Source organism: Mauremys reevesii, linkage group 3, assembly GCF_016161935.1.
Source record: "Mauremys reevesii isolate NIE-2019 linkage group 3, ASM1616193v1, whole genome shotgun sequence".
Taxonomy (NCBI): domain Eukaryota; kingdom Metazoa; phylum Chordata; order Testudines; family Geoemydidae; genus Mauremys; species Mauremys reevesii.
The window spans coordinates 174,781,503-174,801,498 of NC_052625.1; the positions used below are offsets into that span (position 1 = coordinate 174,781,503).

Sequence of the window (19,996 nt, forward strand, 5' to 3'; positions counted from 1 at the left end):
GAGGAACCAGACAGAGAATCTGCAGCTGCCCCTACCTGCTGGAAGCAGCCAAAGCAGGGACTGCTGCACGGGAAGGGAGGGGAGTAAAATGGGGCCCAGCTATCAGCCTGGTATCTCCGGAGCCAGAACTATGAAGGAAGATTGCCTCACACCATGGGGCACTAGGACCTAGATTGCCTCACACCATGGGGCACTAGGACCCAGATAGCATCTGCCCTCACCAGGTGGTGGTTGGGTGGAAAATTGCTGAGAAGAACCAGCCAGAGACTCCAACAGAAGCAGCCAAAGCAGGGATCTTCAGAGATTCAGAGAACTTTCTACAGGTTTGATTTTTCTCTGCCCTGCGGTGATTGGCTGTTGATGCCAGTCTTCTCCCTCCCTCACAATCTCTTCATCTCAGCATCACTCTGCACCTGCACCTCTTACTGTCTTCTTCCATGCCATATCCTTGCCCCCATCCTTCAGCATCCCTCTGTCTTCACTTCTATTAACATTAAGCTGGTATGCTCCCCAAAACAACAGCACTCAGCACCCCCTCAAAAAACCCTCCCCAAACCTAGCTACACCTACCCTCCAAAACATTATGAAACTAACATGATGTTTGCTTGTCATCACAGTGATCACTTTGCTTGTGTTTTATACTCCTTCCCGCATCCTGCATCTGTCTTGTCTATTTAGATTTAAGCACTTGGAGCAAGGACTACCTGTCACTCTCTATTTGTACAGTGTCTGCCACAAAGGGGCTCCATTCTTGGTTGGTCCTTGGGCATTACTAGGGTGACCAGATGTCCCGATTTTATAGGGACAATCCAGATATTTGGGGCTTTGTCTTATATAGGCACTTATTACCCCCCCACCCTCTGTCCCGATTTTTCATACTTGCTGTCTGGTCACCTGAGGCACTACTGTAATAAACATGATTATTAATAATATTTCATGGCATGCAGGTAGTCCCATTTGAGTTCATATACTTCTCGTGTGTGTTAGCAGGATGATGCTCGTGGATTGCATATTGAGAAGTCTGTTTTATTTATTGCATCTAGCCAAGTATTGCAAACTTTTTGAAAAGTCTTATGTCTCTGCCTATAAACCAGTGAACTGTGAAGTTTCACCAGGATCACTTCTTTTTTCTATTGCCATCTAATTTTGGTTCAGTTTGATGTAACTGTATTTGCTGGGATGGGAACCTAATCATTTACTTTGTTTTTCTCAGTTTTTCTAAAAAGTATGTTTGCCAAGGTTGCCCCCACAAAAAACATCCTACTATAAATCCTTTACAAATAATTAGAAAAAAATTCATTTTTCTGAATATCAACAACCAAAATATAGAAATCTCAACAGCTTTGAGATTTGGTACAAAATCTCAATGCCAGGTGACTCAGCTATGATTTCTCTCTGAAAATTGCTCCTTCATGTCCAGTATAATGTTATTTTATTTCCTTCCAGTCTGGTCACACCACATGGGATGTGATGTGGTGTGTTGTGGTCTCCCTACAAAATCTTAAATCTGTTGAAGTTAAGATGCATGTTCTGTGGTCACTGCTTTAGTAAAAGATGCACTGTAAGGAGGAAAGAGTGGGCGCTAGCAATCTTAAAAATAAAGAATTTATGTTGGAAATCAAAAGTGGGGCAGGAGCACACAATTCTACCCACATTTACTTACTTCTGTGTAGTGCATTTTGGTTTCTGCATGGTTTTTATGGCTTCATCCTCTGGTTTATGAATCTGATTTTAGGCAGCATTTGTCTATTAGCCCATCTATTTTTTTTCTTATTGAACCCAGGCAGTAAATGGTCTTTCCTACCCAGACTGAAGCTTGCATGAGAGCTAGCGAGGTTTGCTGGTGTGGTGGTGGTGGTGGGGAACGTTCAGTTCAGCGGAGATGATGGAGGTGATATTTGCTTGTTTCTTTTATTAACAAGGTTTGCAATCTGGGGGTCTTGCGAAATCCTTGGCTGCTCCTTAATTCCAATGTAGACCTCACCATCATCATCCATGCCTTTGTGAGCTCTAGATTGGGTTGTGGCAATATGCCCCCAGTGGTGCTGTTCCTGAAGGCACAGCTAGTGAAAAATGTGAGACTGCTTGATTTGCAAGACTGGGTAAAGAGCACATTACACCACTACTCCAATAACTGCATTGGCTTCTGTTTGTTCTTGGTACGTTTTATGGTAGTGATATCCATCTTTAAAGCCCTATACAATTTGAGTCTTAGCTACCTGCGAACTGCCTCTTTCTCTCTCTACTCTCATGACAGCTGTGCTCAACATGCTCACAATCATGGTCTTTAGGAAGTCTCTAGATTTCAATATGTGGGAGCCGACGGCAAGACTCTAGACTTTGCTTTCCTTCATAGGTCCAATAGTGTTTTAATCTATTGCTCTTCAGAACAGTGTAAAGCTCATCTGTCCTTTCAGGGTTTTGCCTGAAGAGTTAAATGCTGAGGGTATTTGTAGCATGATTGGGTGGTAGGCTCAAGAAGAGGAGTGGATAATATTAAGACAACAATTGAGACATTGTAAAACAACTTTGTAAACAGTTATTCTATTTGTAACCCTTCTGCCTGTCAGAGTTGGCAGCAACAAGGGCCGGGTTCAGTATACCGGGGTTCCATTTCAATAACATAATGCAAAACTGTCTCAAGCCCCCACTCAATGACCTGGGACAATTACATACACCCCCTGGGTGCCTTCCCCTCTCGCAAGCACAGAGTCTGAGTGTAGCAAAAGCCTTTTAATAAAGGAGGGAAACAATGTGGCATTATGTTGGGGAAACACCACAAACAGGATTTATAACACAAACCATGAGCAAAAGACCCACTCCCAAGTAAGTTTGGCAGTGTCCTTTTCCCATTTCCCAGCAGCTCAACAGTCATCCCACCCACAGTTTCTGACCTTGTTCAGTGGAGCCCCTCCCGAGTTCAGAAGTTCATCTGCAGAGTTTACCTCCCCCTGCCTGGATGGAAGTGGGGGAGGTATGGGGGGGGCATCTTACATGCTCCGCTGCTCGGGTTGATGGCTGATTGCCATGCCTCTCTGTGGGGTTATGCTGCAGTCCTCACCACCAGCTGCTCCGCTCCACCAGCCACCCTGCTATCAGCTCTGCCAGCTGCAACTCTCAGCTATCTGCTCCTCTCTGTTAGCCATCCTGCTAGCCGCTTGCCAGCTTGTCTTCAGCCCACCCACACCCTTAACACAGCTCTCCGTGATCTCAGCATTTGGGCAAGCAGTCCATCATGCTTGGCAGGGTGGGTGTGCTCATGCAAACAAGATCAGCCCCTGAAGTTCTTTTCCACAGCTCACCACCAAATGTCAGGGTAGAGACCATTCTGACTCTGCTTACATATTGATATATATTTAAATGTGGGTGAATTTATAACAACATAAATGTCAATCTACTAAGGGAAATAGTTCATTTGTGGTGTATAGACTTGATTAAAAACTGATATTTATAACGGCAAAATTTTGGATTCCACAGACAATTAAGAAAAGCACATGCAGAAAATAACATTTGATGGTTTCCAATGTTAGCATCCTGGTGCACAATTTTGCTGAGAGTTACAGATGCCTCATAGAATAACATCCACACTAGACTGACCCAGGTTCTATGTGGTGTATAACTAGCACTCTAGAACTAGCATGGGCTAGTGTATAGAGGACTGGACTGAGATTCAGGAGACCTGGATTCTGTTCCCAGTTCTGCTACTGGCCTGGTGGATGACAATAGGCAAGTTACTTCTCAAGTGCCTATATTTACCTCCTTTATAATGTGCTGTAAGATCTATAGGTGTAAAATGCTATAGAAGAGCTTGACATTAATATTAGACAAGAGGGTTAGATCCATACTACTCAAATACAGAAGAGTGTACATTATGCCCTCTAGAAGACTGGACAGTTACATATTCTCTAACTTACATGGCTATATGTCATTTGATTAAGGGGAAAGTTTAATTAGTTTAGTTGTTCCTGATTCACATCAATATTAGTGAGAGGATAATCGGAACCATTGCCATTAAGAAGGTAGGTGGGAACAACAGGAAGGAAGTAGAATAGAGAGGGAAGAAGGCTTAGTGAATTTAACCACTCTATATTTTGTAATACATCAGCAAAATTATAGAAAGGACTCAAAATAAACATACTGTGGCAGATCTTTAGCTGATATAAATGAACAGATTTATTTCAGAGGATCTGCCCTACATGAGCTGAGGATCTGGTCCATTATTTTTAACCTGGCTGCAGATTAGGGATCTGATGGGTGAAGACATCAATTTATTTGTGAACTGTGAATTACTTGGGACCTGAACTGATCAGGAATTTTTACATAAATAACTATTTTTTTTTTTAAAATGGAAAATGCAGTTTCTACAAAATCAAAATTTCCTCAGGAAAATGTCTGCAAAATTTCAATTTTGCAATCAGGAAAATCAAAACAAAATATTTTGTTTCAGGTTAGTTCAATCTTAAACATCGTTTTCAGCTGTCTAAGGAGCCATGCTGCCTCATAGGAGTTGTAGATGATTCATGCCCCCGTTTTGTCCTGTGAGCTGAGTTCCTTCACCAAAGTAGCTCTACCATGATGCAAGGTCTTCCCTCTGATGGACCCCAATGATGGATCATGGGAGATATAGTGTGACTAGGGATCCCAGCCCACTGGAACAAATGAGGGTACAAAGCACATACACTACGACTTCCAGGAAGCTCTATCACACTTTGGCAGATGCAATTTTTAATGTCAAACTGACTCAACCTGATATGAAACATTTTGATTCAGATCAGCACTGAAACAAAACATTTAGATTCAGGTATGGTGAAATATTTCAGTTGAAAATGTCTAAACATTTCAGTTTGCCATTTTAGAATCACATCTTTTTCAGAACTTTTCATTCGGTGAAAGATTGATATTTTAACTTTTCATCCCAATTAGGGACAAAAATAAATGTCAAAATATCAGAATTTCCCACCAGGGAGAAATTTAGATCTTTCACTCAGCTCTAATTGGGAGCTAATTCTCTGAGGTTCTAAATCTTCAGCTTTCAGCTTGCATCTATGCATTTTTATTAGTAACACTGAATCACACAACTACTTCTCCCACTCCATAATTTTCAGTGAGGAGCAGCAGCATTTTAACAACTTTATTTCTGCAAGCTGGGTGGCTATGAAAAGGGAACCTGTTGGCACATTTTTAGGATTATCTGATGATTTTGTGAACACTGATTTTTTTTTCCATAGACATCCACTGACAGATATCAACAGGTAACGTAATTTTTTTTCCCCAGCCTTCACTTTTGCTTTGTAATTAAGGCGAATGGGAATTAGTTTTTATTCCAGAAAAATGCTGTGAAAGATGTTTGCTGTAAGCTTTAGTTATGCTATAAAAGTATGCTAAAATGAATAATTGGATTGAAGTTTTCTGTTGCCTTTAAAAGAAGCAAAATATATTGATCTCTCTAGTGATTTTTTTTGTAACAAGTTTGTTTATTTATTTAAAATAAGTTCTTCAAAATCAGCACAGTTGTTACTATGCTGCTATAAAATTGATAATTGGGCACCTGGGAACAGTAAACCTGCAGACGTAGGCTATTAGTGGACATTTGAAAATTTTGTACTGCTATGAAAATGCCAAATTTTCAGAAAATATCTGTTGTTAGGTAATCATATCTTCTTGTGCATCCCAGATTTGTCCTTCTGACTCATTCTGTCAATAATTTAATGTTTAATCTTAAAAAAAGCAAATTTGGAGGAAAAAGGTGTAACAGGTCTGTACAAAATGTGATGTAGTGAAATAGTTCCTATGTACAGTAGATAAACTGGCATTTCACTGTTATGCAAATAAGGCTGGCAGAATTTCTGCTGCTCTCATTCTCTTGCATCTAGATTTATACACATTGACATACCTCACCAGTAAAAACTCAGGAACTTTGCATACTTCAGTGCTCTCTGATGTCATGATCAAGTAGTTAAGACCAGCAAGGAACTATTTCATTATAAGATGATCAAAGGGAAGTGGCAAACACACAGATATTAGTATTCAAGAATGATGTGACACACAAATAGGGAAAGTGACAATTTCAGAACTTGCCTGCTTCGGAGAATTCTGGGGCTGCTGGAAAGCACTTTGCTCGTGCTGCCCCTTGCACCTTGGAAAAGACACTCTTGATGCTGATGGTTGGTGTTGTCTAACAGCCTGCAGGCATTGGCATTGGAAGCAATATGCTTACCTTGAGAGGACTCCTCAGTCCTTTTGTTGTATATGGGCACCAGCAAGGATTACCCAAAGAAGTAATTCCTGAGGGTATCACAGATGGAAATGTTTAACCCTGGTATGGGTAGCTGTCTCTGGAGATATGGGTGCCATTTTTGTCAGATACGGTCCCAAATGCTTAAATACTCTTCTGAGTCTCAGTCACTTATACATGTCCTTCAAAAGACATTTATCACTTCCTGCAGTATGATATTGTGTACTCCATTTTACTATGGAACTGGAGCCTACTGCACAGCACATATTTGTACAGATATGCAGACTACCCGTTGAGCCCAACAATCTAGCCAACTTTCTATCCACCTTATTGTCCATTCATCCAGCCCATACTTCTTTAACTTGCCAGCAAGAATACTGTGGGAGACCGTATCAAAAGCTTTGCTAAAGTAAAGGAATAACACGTCCACTGCTTTCCCCTCATCCACAGACCCAGTTATCTCATCATAGAAGGCAATTAGGTTAGTCAGGCAAGACTTGCCCTTGGTCTAATTCATGCTGACTGTTCCTGATCACTTTCCTCTCCTCTAAGTGCATCAGAATTGATTCCTTGAGGACCTGCTCCATTATTTTTCCAGGGACTGAGGTGAGGCTGACTGGCCTGTAGTTCCCCAGATCCTCCTCCTTCCCCCCCCCTTTTTTTTTTAAAGATGGGCACTACCTTAGCCTTTTTCCAGTCATCTGGGACCTCCCCCAATCACCATGAATTTTCAAAGATAATGGCCAATGGCTCTGCAACCACATCCACTAACTCCTTTAGCACCCTTGAATGCAGCGCATCTGGCCCCATGGACTTGTGCTCATCCAGCTTTTCTAAATAGTCCTGAACCACTTCCTTCTCCACAGAGGGCTGGTCACCTCCTCCCCATATTGTGCCACCCAGTGCAGCACTCTGGGAGCTGACTTTGTTCATGAAGACAGAGGCAAAAAAAAAAAAGCATTGATTATATTAGCTTTTTCCACATCCTCTGTCACGAGGTTGCGTCCCTCATTCAGTAAGGGGCCCACGCTTTCCTTGACTTTTCTTCTTGTTGTTAACATACCTGAAGAAACCCTTCTTGTTACTCTTAACATTTCTCGCTAGCTGCAACTCCAAGTGTGATTTGACCTTCCTGATTTCACTCCTGCATGCCTGAGCAATATTTTTATACTCGTCCCTGGTCATTTGTCTAATCTTCCACTTCTTGTAAGCTTCTTTTTTGTGTTTAAGATCTGCAAGGATTTCACTGTTAAGCCAAGCTGGTCACCTGCCATATTTAGGATTCTTTCTACACATCGGGATGGTTTGTTCCTGCAACCTCAATAAGGATTCTTTAAAATACAGCCAGCTCTCCTGGACTCCTTTTCCCGCCTCATGTTATTTTCCCAGGGGATCCTGCTCATAAGTTCCCTGAGGGAGTTAGTCTGCTTTTCTGAAGTCCAGGGTCTGTATTCTGCTGCTCTCCTTTCTTCCTTGTGTCAGGATCCTGAACTCGACCATCTCATGGTCACTGCATTCCAGGGTCCCATCCACTTTTGCTTCCCCTACTAATTCTTCCTTGTTTGTGAGCAGCAGGTCAAGAAGAGCTCTGCCCCTAGTTATTTCTTGGTGCAAGTGCTGGAGGAAACTGTCCCCAACACTTTCCAAAAACTTCCTGGATTGTCTGTGCACCATTGTATTGCTCTCCCAGCAGATATTGGGGTGATTTGAAGTCCTCCATGAGAACCAGGGCCTGTGAACTAGTAATTTCTGTTAGTTGCCGGAAGAAAGCCTCGTCCACCTCATCCCCCGGTCTAGTGGTCTATAGCAGACTCCTACCACAACATCACCCTTGATGCTCACACTTCTCAATGTAATCCAGAGACTCTCAGGTTTTTCTGCAGTTTCATATCAGAGCTCTGAGCAGTCATACTGCTCTCTTACATACAATGCAACTCCTCTACCTTTTCTGCCCTGCCTGTCCTTTCCGAACAGTTTATATCCATCCATGACAGTACTGCAGTCATGTGATTTATCCCACCAGGTCTCTGTTGTTCCAATCACATCATAATTCCTTGACTGTGCCAGGACTTCCAGTTCTCCCTGCTTGTTTCCCAGGCTGCTTGCATTTGTGTATAGGTGCTTAAGGTAAATTGCTGATCGTCCTGCTTTCTCAGTATGAGGCAGGAGTCCTCCCTCTTGCGCTCTCGTGCTTCCTCCTGTCATCACACTTCCCTATTTACCTCATTTGGCTTAGTTTAAAATCTAGGTAGACAAACAATACCATGCAGTCATGAAGTTCACCAGCTGATCTGAAGCTGGATTTAGCACAAAGTGGTGCAACTATTTTAGGAATTCAGTGGTGATTGGATCTGGAATAGGTTTAAGTGAATTTTTGGGTGCAAGGCCAAGAAAGGATGAGTCTGGATTTAAGGCTAAAACAATTCACAGCTGTTGTGAGATTTTTGGAACCTTCGTAGTGGAATTCTTGTGAGATCAGCTGCTGTTGTGAGATTTCCACCTCTTTCCAAATTGGAACCAGAAAATTGACCCCCTCTGTTTTGGATCTGACTGGGAGTTTGAAGTGTTTCTGATCTGAATTTATGGCTTTAGCCTGTCTCAGTCCTATTAGAAATAAAAAATAAATAAAAGGCAGATGCATAAATTTTGCAAGTGTGGAAAGCATCTCCTCATCAACTTCCTAGGGGGGAGAGCATTATTTTTAAAAAGATCCACATGATCATTTAAAAAAAAATCTCTCTACCTGGCCCCCAACCTTGTAGGAATCTCCCAGTGGATCTAAAAATCCACAGATGTCTATTATATCTTAAAAATGCTACTGATATGACATGTAATACAAAGTTTCTTATTTGAAACATAAAAAGTTAAATGGAGACATTGATATTTAGATCCATAACAGTTACTACTAGAACTGATTAATCAAGCTGTATTTGTATCTTTGTCATAACTTGCAAAAATGTTTTACAAACATCATAAATCCTGCTGCTAGTTCGTTAGTCAAAATCCCAAGCAATAATGATTTTTATAAGAATTTTTATATACTATCTTAGGCCCGGAGCTGTAAACTTTAAGTCCTTAATTTAAACAGAAGGCTGGTGTAGTCATTAGCTTGGTATTCTACAATCCCAGATAAATACTATGTAATTTGCTTCCCCCATGGTGCACATGAAGCAAATAGTGTGCAGTAAACAATGTACTGTAAAAAAACCAAAGAAACACTTCTTACTGTTTTGCAATGGTTCTTCCTTGCAAATACAAAATGTAGAGTATATCTGATTAAAAAACAAAGTAAATTAAGTGTAACCCTTCTGCCCCTCTGAGTTGGCAGCAACAAGGGGGGGGGTAAATAACACAATGCAAAACCGGCTCTCAGCCCCCCAGTGACTGGGGGGACAATTACCACCCACTCGCCCCCAGGAGGCAATGCTTCCCCCTTCCCCACACCACTAGATGAGAGCAAAAAAAATTTAATAAAGGAGGAACAAACCAGAAAAAAAAAAACCCCTCCAAGTACATTTCCTTCCTAAGGGTCTCTTCTTCCAATCAAAGTCCAAAAAACCCAAAAACCCAAAGTCTCAGTCTCAGTGTCAGTCCACACCCACAGTCAAAGTTTTATCTCCCCCCTCCCCCCCCTGGAAATGGGGAGGGGGGGCACACACAGGGTGCTAAGGACACCTTGGGCCAGGCCTGGCCGGCCTCCCCGCTTCCGTCTGCTCTGGCTGCTGCTTTCTGCCTCCACCACCACCACCACCAGCCAGCTGTGCCGCTTCCAGCAGCAACCCGTGCACCACGCCGAGCCATCCCGCCAACACTGCTCCACTGCCTGCTCTGCTCCAATGGGCTGCTCTGCTGTGCTGTCTGCCAGCCTGCTCCACTCTGCTCTTTGCTGATAGATCTTCTCAGCTACTCCTACTACTTAACAGCACAGTGATGTCCTTTTTTAGTTCTTAGTGTTTTTTGTGACTCAGTCTTAGTGTGATTTCAACATGTAGTAGTAGGAGGCCCAATGCCACATGGCCCAATGTGAATTCAGGTCAGCAACCCTCTAGATAGACTCCTAAAGTTTCAAAAATAGAAGTGCAGGGAGAGAGTGGAGAGGAGAGGGGGCAGGCCTCCGTCAGGCCCTCACCAAGGGGGCCCCTCTCTCTCCCACACACACTTCACCCCCTCTCTCTCTCTTTTTGGAACCTTACTAATAAATGTAGATTGAGTCAGTTTTGTTTAATGTCTTGTTTTCATAATTTTTCATAAAGTCTCAAGCTTCCTTATTTTTATAATTAAATAACCTTTTTTTTTCCTTTTTTGCCCCAAAAGCAAAAATAAATTCCCATTCTGTGTGTTGCAATGTGCATGCTGCTGTGTGTTATGGTTTGTGTTTCCAATAAATTCCTTTGCCCACTCTCATAAATGTACCACAGATGTCAGGGTGATCTCATCCTGACTGCTTTACATCCCCCCCCCCAATTTGTTGTCGTCCGACAAATCACATTCCCTACTATACTACTTACACAACACCTCTCCTCCTCCTCAGATAGCCCACCCACTTTTTCTTGCTCCTAAACCTGTGTCTCCTCACTAATCACTAATCAGGTCGTAAGTGCATCGTAGTTAGCCACTGGTACTGTCTTATTACTCTGTCTCCTATGGAGAAGAATCTCTGTTGCTGTGGTAGGGGGGGACCTCTTGAGTGAGGGATGGGGAGTTTTCCCTGTGAGACTCGGATAGCATAGGCATAGGCATTTCTAGTTCTAGTTCTGGAGGAAGAGGGAAGGGACAATAATCTGTGTAAGTCATTACACGGGGTTCCACCAGTGGCTCAGGAGTGAGGAATGGGGGCCTAAATTCTGCCATGGGGGGGTTTAGGGCGAAGGGGAGGTAGTCTTTGATTCATCATCCTAGGATACACCATGGTTGTGTCTTCCCTCTCAGACTCACTCTCAGATGTGCTTAGGGGGTGGTAGGTTGCAGGGGGGGGGCCGCCTCCATTGGGAGGAGGTGGCTTGCACAGCACCTTCTGTTCTGCCCATGCCCTGGTTGTGGTCCATCTCACAGGGCTGCCTCTACCACCCCCCCGAGCAAAGGTATGGGTTCTATGTTTTTGTCTGCGTCTGCCCCCTGGACTCTCTTGGTTTGATCTTGTAGACCTCAGGTCTTTTCCTTCACTCATCAAGGTATTGCTATTGCTCTCCATTCCATCTGTGTTTCTTAAATTTGCCCCAAATTTCAAAGCAGCTCTGTCCCTCCTGGCCCTGGCTGCACTCTTGAGAATACTAGAATCATCTGCGATGTTTGTTGCGGTCTGCATTCTTCCGAGCTGCAGATGGCTCCCGCAGTAGCATCCCCCGCAGCTTTTTTTCATGTACAGGATAGCGGGTTTGATTGCTGCCATGTTCCCGCCAAACATCAAGAGATATGGGGTGACTCGTCCGCATCGTTCTTGGTGGCGCTGTAGGGCGTGCACCAGAAATGCAACATGCTCTGGCATAAAGTCCCTAACATATATCTAGGGGGGTTTTGTTGAACCTCTGGCTGAGGGTCACCTGCGGGTGATAAGGCGTTGTCCTCGACTAATTCCTGCTATATCCTCGCACTCCTTCAAGAAGGTGACTCTCAAGTCTCGTCCCTGATCCGGTGTATCCGGCTGGGAATCCATAAACTGAAAATATTTTCCCCATAGTACTCGGCGACAGTGGTGGCCTTCCTGATCACGTGATGATATGCCTGCGCGCCGCACCTATGTAATGGTCGGTCACTACTAGAATGTTCCCATTCTTTTTGTATGCAGGGCCCTCATGGCCAGCCCCTGTACTCTTTCGGCAGCACTAGTTGGTTCCGTTGCCTTTGTAAGAGTCTGGGTCTCACGGGTGTGTGTGTCCCCTGAAGTTTTTTTTAGGTCCATTCTCTCTCTCAAATAGTTGCCTGCTGGGTAGGTGGGACAACCGCAGCTGGGCCTGCCTCGCCCCTCCCTTGGCTTTTTGTGTATCCATATCACAATGTGTATTTCTTGCAGCTGCTTCCTGCCAGTCAGCAAGGAGCAGCATGGAGGGGAGATTGGTCTCCAGAGCAATATAGCACACAAGCAGAGAAGCAGCCATTCAGGCAGGCAGGCCCAGAGCAGCATCCATGCTCCATCGCCTGGGCCTGGGCCTCTCTCTCGCGCTCTCGCAAATAGCCTCACTCATCACAGCGCTTGCTTGGGTCAGCAAAGACTGACAGGGGCATTCCACCGTGGCCCAAAGGGGTTCAGGGGCCATAGCCTGTGCTGTAGAAGGTATCCCCTGGTAAGATCATTGAAGGTTTTTACAATTGTAGCATAGTTTTTACATCTCTGGTATAGCCACTACTAACTACAATAGTTGCTTGACGTGGGCCATGAGTGAGTGCTTTTTTATTACTACACCCTCTTGGGACACGATGTGGCCCACATATCACAAGGTCCTGCACTTTAAGAAGTCTTCTTCATGCTCTTCAAGGAATTCATGTCTCCCACAACTTTCTCCATAAGAGCTGAAATGTGTGCAGGGTGAAGAAATCCCCTGGGGGCATGAACTGTATCCACCGAAGATCCCACACAGAGAACCACTGGCTTCCAGCAAACAGTCTAAAGCATCTTGGACTCGAGCATTTGTGTACTGGTCAAACCACAGTACGGGCGTTTTAGGTGCGTGTAGTCAATACACCAGATTTTCCATTTTTTTTTTACCACCACCCAATGGGTGGCGTGAGGAGCGCGGGGACTCTCGGAGAGAGCAAGCTCCTAGATCTCTCTGAAAGGTCGGGAGTCATGTCCTTTTCCTGGCTTCAGCAGGGTAGGTTTATGACTCACTGGGACCAGCACACTCTTCCCTCTCCTTTTAGGGTCAGGGCATATAAGGCAGCTGTGTCTACCTCTTCCCCCTCCCAGCGTGTCAAGCACGGCTTACACTCCGCCCCTTCATTAGACACCTTCGCTTTTTCATACATCGACCCCCCCCTCGCAGCATTTGGACTGGGGCCCAACAAACCCCCATAAACAGGTGCTTGCGTAGGGTACTGACCCAGGGATCCCGGAGCCCCCCCCAAAAGGGAGGGGTCGCACACACAGGGTAAGGGACACCTTCGTGGGCCAAGCAAAGTACATTAAGCAGCTATGTACAAGAATACGACTGGAGTATATGGGCATGTGCAGATGAATAATTAAATGTAGGTTTGTAAATAAAAAAGCAGACTTTTCCCCTTTTTAATGCCATAATTAGGGTTATTTGGATAAGGTCTTTAGCTAGTGTTACGCAGAAGATCAGATTAGATGATCATAATGGACCCTTCTGGCCTTAAAGTCTGAATCTAAATCTTTGTAGTCTTGTATTTAACATAAGCAAATTAGGAAAGCACACCCCTGATACCATTTAGTTATATTTGTAGTAGCTACATAGAAAAGCACTCATCCCAGGATCTAGGAACAAACTCTTAAAAGTACAGTTCATACATTTTGATTGCTACATTGTGATGCTGTCACAGACTAGATTTGTCTCTCCTCACTTAGATTTGATATAACACCATCTTCCTACATTTCTATTTTTTAAAGTTGCATTTTATTGCATCTTGACATTTTAATGTTGGTTTTCAAAGTCTTGCAGCGACATCAATTTCACTCTTTCGCTTTTTGTGTGTTTTCCTTTTTGTAATACAGTCTTCCATCATTTTCTGGTATAAAGTCACAGAGTTGTGACAGCTAAAATGAACACAATTTCCTTTTAAAATTTCAGAGTTGTTCTGGAGGTGGTGGTGATCAGAGTATTTTGAAACAAAGTCAATACCAGTGAATTTTCTAGTCTTTCCATGGCAGAACACTGGATGCTTGAAGCAATTAAAAGTCCTGCATTACCCCATAAAGGACACTAGATGGCTTAAAAATGGCTTTTGGTTAGTTTCTTGTACCATGACAGTGTAGTCTGGTTGTTAAGGTCCTACAGGCTGTAAGGTATGGCACATAACTTACTGGCCTTCATACTGAGTCTTGTTGGGCATACAGCCCTCTTGAACCAACTCTGCAGTAATCCAAAGAACCTTCTTTTCCTCTTAGTATCTGGTTGTGTGTTCTGTAGTGCATAGCAGTATAGTGATCACTTGCCTGTGTAAAGCAGACTGTAAACACTTGCTCTTTTTCTAGGTTTTAAGGCAAAGCAAGTGAATGCACATGAACAACAACTAACTAAGTTAATATCTGTTGGAGTGGCCTGTGCTCCAGTACATTGATTTCCACAGCATAGTGCTTTCCTGTTTAAAACTTTGGCTTTATCAGCTCTCTTTGTGAGTCAAGTAGACATTCATTCAGATAAAGAATGTAATTCACTGGGTGAACAACCTTGTGACAGATTTTTTTTGCAGAAATTATCTGGTGCTTATCTGGATGTAAGAGAAGGTTGCTTTCCATTTCTCTTGCTAACTTTATATTTATTCCCTCTATTAGTAGAGTGCAGAATTTGATTTGTTTGGATTTATTGAGCTCTGTTTAAGATTTGAAGCGTATGACTTGACATAACTGGGAAGTATTCTGGACTGAGAATAGGCAAATTTAATTCTCTGTTAAAGCAGACATGTGAACAAACTTCTCACAAGTTGCAGAAGATACCAAGCTGGAGCAGGTATGAACAAAACTAAATGACTTTTCATTGATGTGTAGCAGCATTTTATAAATGATTTTTAATGCCCAGTTGCACTCCTAAATGATCATTCAATTAGGAGCTCATTGGCAAATACCAAAAAAAAAAAATCCATAAGAAATTTTGTGCTTGAAATTGTACATTGATCAATTCCCCATGCTCATTATTAGTCTGCTCCAATTTCCACTTATGTCAATAATAGTGGGGATTGGATCATCCCCTATTTCTATTCGCATTTCATATAATCAGTTTCTAACCATTTCTTTTTGTTATACAAAAACCCTCCACCAATCATCACTGGAGTTTTTATGAATGTCGAGTCCAAAGTATTTTCCTTAAAATGTGAGCTACTTTTTTTTTTCTTTCAATACCCCAATTGCTCATCCCAGATAGTGATTGTAATTTATTTTTCAAAACCTAGTGTAGCCTCTTTCTCCTCCTCTACTGGATCATCTCATGGAAAAATTATATTGACATTTATTTAACATGAAGAAAACCTTACCCTTCAGAATAAACTGCCACCTAAAATGGTTTCCCACCCCCTCACTTCACTGTGTGGGTTCAGAGAACATATGGGTAAACAGTGCTTGCACATCTGTACAGCACTTGAAAATGCCAGTAATGATCATTACAACAGGATAGCAATAGTAGTCCATAATCAGTCGTAATTTTTAATACAATCCTTTGCTTCTGTTTAAAGAAAAAGGAATGTTGATTTGAATTCCAATCCTGGACTTTGTGGAGATATGATCAAGATGTGATTTGATATTACCAGTCTACTGTTTTCTGAATGCCTCTAACTACAGACAACAACAGGCTTTCAGAATGGAAGTTGAATTTTTTCCTACCTCTGGTGATCTAAGGGAGACAAACTTGTTAGTTCCTAACATTCTCATTTTCAGTTTTGCTTCATATCTCATTATTGCCTGCTAATTTCTCTCCCTCTGCTGTTGTTCCATTGTTGTTTATATCTGTACTGTGTTTTGTGATATGCTTGGCATGAAAAGATGATATATAAAATGTTTGTATTGTAGATATAGGCCTTTAAGATCTTGTACAATTTTTAAAAAGATAATAGTTGGTAGCATTAGTTGAGGTAGGCATAGAGTTCCGGACAGAGTCACCACTTGTATGGCACTGATTTTTCCCAAGCCAGCTGAACTTTTAAGTTAGGTATGTTAGGAAGCATTAGGAAAGGGATGGATAACAAGACAATATCACAATGCCACTATCTAAATCCATAGTATGCACTCACCTTGAATACTGCATGTAGTTTTGGGTGCCCCATCTCAAAAAAGATAGATTAGAAAAAGAAAGGTGCAGAGAAGGGCAACAAAAATTATTAGGGATCTGGAGCAGCTTCCATATGAGTAGAGATTAGAAAGACTGGGACTCTTCATTTTAGAGAAGACGACTAAGGGGGGTATGATAGAGGTCTATGAAATCATGACTGGTGTAGAGAAAGTGACTAGAGATGCATTATTTACTCCTTAATATAACACAAGAACCCGAGGTCACCTAATGAAATTATTAGGCAGCAGGTTTAAAACTAATCTAAGGAAGTACTTCTTCACACAACACACAGTCAACCTGTGGAGTCTTTGCCAGGGGACGTTGTGAAGGCCCAAACCATAACCGAGTCCGAAACAAATTAGATGAGTTCCTGGATGATCTGTCTACCAATGGACATTAGCCAAGATGGTCAGGATGCTCCATGCTCTGGGTGCAGGGGCGGCTCTAGGCACCAGCAAACCAAGCTGGTGCCTAGGGCGGCCAAATCTAGGGGGCGGCAGGCTGGGCCGGTGGACCTGCCGCAGTCATGCCTGTGGGAGGTCCACCGGAGCCGCGGACGACCGGACCTGCCGCAGGCATGACTGCGGAGGGGGCGCTCGTCCCGCGGCTCGGCTGGACCTCCCGCAGGCATGACTGCGGCAGCTCAAGCGGAGCCGCCGGACCCGCGAACCGTCCGCAGCCGTGCCCGCGGGAGGTCCGCTGTTCCCGCGGCTCCGGTGGAGCTCCCGCAGTCATGCCTGCGGCAGGTCCGCTCGTCCCGGGGCTCCGGTGGACCTGCCGCGGGAGCTCCACCGGAGCCGCGGGAAGAGGGGACCCGCCGCGGGACCGAGGAAGGGCGGCGCAGCACACCGCGCTGCCTGGGGCAGCCTACTTTCTAGAGCCGCCCCTGTCTAGGTGCCCTAAACCTCTGATTTCCAGAACCTGGGACAAGAGAATAGGGGATGGATCACTCTGACAATTGCCGTGTTCTTTTCATTCCCTCCCAAGTATTTGGCACTGGCCTCTATTGGAAGACAGGATACTGGGCAAATAGATTCAGGTTCAGAAATTGGGTGTTTTTCTCACCCCTATCATTTCTTGCTCTAAACAAGCAGTTATTAACTGTAATGAGGGGAAGTAGGGTCATTAACTGTAGCTGAATTCTTTGAATATTATTTATCTCTGTCCGCTACAGTCACAAGTCCCAGGGACTAAAAATTAAGCAGAGGCCATCTAAGAAGATCAACTTATTGCTTGATGGTCTTCAATTTTAAATTCTGAGATTGGATATAGATGGTATATGGATCCAGATGGTTCTGGAAATACTTTTCACATAAGAAATAATGATATTTGAATGATTTTATAACTGAGAGGCAATACTTCCCCACTCGCAAGCACAGAGTCTGAGTGTAGAAAAGAAACTTTTAATAAAAGGAGGAAAGTTAACTCAGCCTTAATTTGGGAAAACACCACAAACAGGGTTCATAAACCTAAACCATGAGTAAAAGACCCACCCCCAAGGGGTTAGGCAGTGTCCTTTTCCCCTCAGGTTCTTAAGTTCAGCAACCCAAAAGCCCCTTTCACATGCCTGACCCTTCTCTGCACCCCACTCACAGTTGTTGTCTTTGGTCAGTGCAGACCAAAAGTTCAGAGGTGCATCTGCAGAGTTCACCTCCCCCTGTAGGTGGGGTAAAGAGGTACCTTACTCGCTCCACTGCTCAGGCACTCACTCGCCACCCCTCTGTCAGTCACCCTGCTGGAGGCTCATGCCAGCTTCCTGCTCACTGCTCTCACTGCGCCATTCCACCAGCCGCTTGCTGGCTGCTCATCGTGCCTCTCTGCCGCACCAACCACTTGTTCACCAGCTGACTGTCAGTTGCCTTCTGCCTCTCTGCTGTGACCTCTTCTCATCAATCTCTTAGTAATTTTCAGCTCTTAGCAGGCTGGGCAGAAACACTGTCCCATCTCAAGTGATTGCAGCTCATAGTGATTTTTAGCTTTTAGCAGGCAGGGCAGAAATACGGTCTTACCACAACTGATTTCAGCTCTGATTGGGCATTTAACATATCAGAGGCTCCAGATGAAGCATATATAGCTCTATTCTTTGAACAGTGAGGAGGAACAGGTTAAACCAGTTTAGGGGAAGACCCTTGATGAGGGTGTGCAGCCTCCTGGCTAGGGATACCTGTCCCCGCCCTCTTTCTTTCACTGGGTTCTGACACTTGAGCCCCTGGCTTAATGAGATTCTTTCAGCTGTGGGTTGCCCCCTCATTTGGGACAGGTTAAGCACAGTCCTGCTTTCCTGTATTCCTACAATAATTACAACATTGGTAGCCATATTTCACTACCCCTGCATTCAGTACTAAGGTGATTTGTACCCACCACCAGCCAAAGTTGATCACTTTGACACCGCTGTATCTGCTGAATATGTAAGCAGAGCAGGAGCAAACTGTATTTCTATAAACACACCCGAGTCTTCCCCCTCCCACCTAGCTGTCAGGGAAGCACTCATTCAGACCTTGCTTACACAGAAATAACACTGGCAACAAACACCCAGCAAAGACTCCTACCTAAACTCCCCACCGTCATACAGACCTCAACTCATGCCCATCTTTGCTCCCACTCTCCCAACCTGTGTTAGGACGTGTGTGTGGAAATATGCTCTCCAGGACTGCAGCTCTAAGCTCTTCTGCATCAGTAGTTGGTTCCACTCCTGAGGGCTCGTGGCAGAGCACCCTCCAATAAAGTCTTGTGCTTTGGAACCTAATTCTGCTCCAACTATGCAACTCCTGATCCAACAGTAATTACAGTCAAAATTCAAATACAGGCACCAGAATATCTTATTTCACCACAATGCTATATGCATGCAAGAAGAGATTAGATGTTTGTATGGGCAACAGTAATATCTAGAATTATAAGAAGGGATTACACTGATTCCTAACTGGCAGGCATCAGGATGAGACCTTCACAGGGGGCATATTACCTCACATTTGCCTACTGTGGGGTTTCTTGCACCTTCTTCTGAAGCACCAGTGTCAATGCTGAAGGCAGGATGCTGAACTAGATGAACCCATGGGTCTGATCCAGTATGGCAGTTTCCATGTTCACATGCAGTTTCCAACATGGGGGTCTTGTACTGCCTTATTCTCCATTATTAATAACATTTCTTATACCAGCTGTAGCTAGGAGTGTTTTGGAAATGTTCTGGCATTCCGTCTCAGTGGCACAATTGTTAGGTGCGGTAATATTAATTAGAACACATTTTCTAAAGAATGATGTGCTAGAGCTTCAAGACATCAGCTCGTCAGTTATAATGCACATCCTCTGAGAGAGGACTTCCATTTTCATTGGCATAATGAACAATGCCACTGCACTTGGAACTGAATCTAAAAGTAAAATATATCAAATGCCAAGTAGAAGATGTAGAATAGAAAAGACATGTTTGTCAGTGTCACTAATCAACACAATCTGTAGGACAATGGAATGCTGACGCTCACAAAACACCCTTAAGTGGTTGTAATGAAGATGGCCTATAAATGACTAATATAATTTTTCATGGTAGTTATGGCCCATACAGAGAAGCTGAAGTCAAACATAAAATGAAATGCACACAGAATAGCTCCCACTAAAAGCATCTTAACAATTCTTTATCAGTCTCAGGTCTTTCTGTATTGCCTTTTACCACAGTAACTAAGCATTGAACAAACTGATTGGATCCTGCATGCTGCTGTCCATAATTGACTTGATGCAGATTCCACTCTACGTAATCCTTACTGTAAGAAATGAGTGAGTGATTTTTTTTTTAAATTATGCAGGTTTCTGAACACTATCTTAACTTCTATTCTAG

At 43.5% G+C, this 19,996-nt stretch overlaps 1 long non-coding RNA gene across 1 annotated transcript in view; it reads left to right on the forward strand.

The window, feature by feature from the left end:
- Positions 1-230: 230 nt before the first annotated feature.
- Positions 231-19,996, forward strand: part of LOC120400147 — a 51,419-nt gene continuing 31,653 nt past the window's right edge. The window contains exon 1 of the long non-coding RNA XR_005595566.1: positions 231-323. This is a non-coding gene — a long non-coding RNA (uncharacterized LOC120400147). The remainder of the gene's footprint in view (positions 324-19,996) is intronic.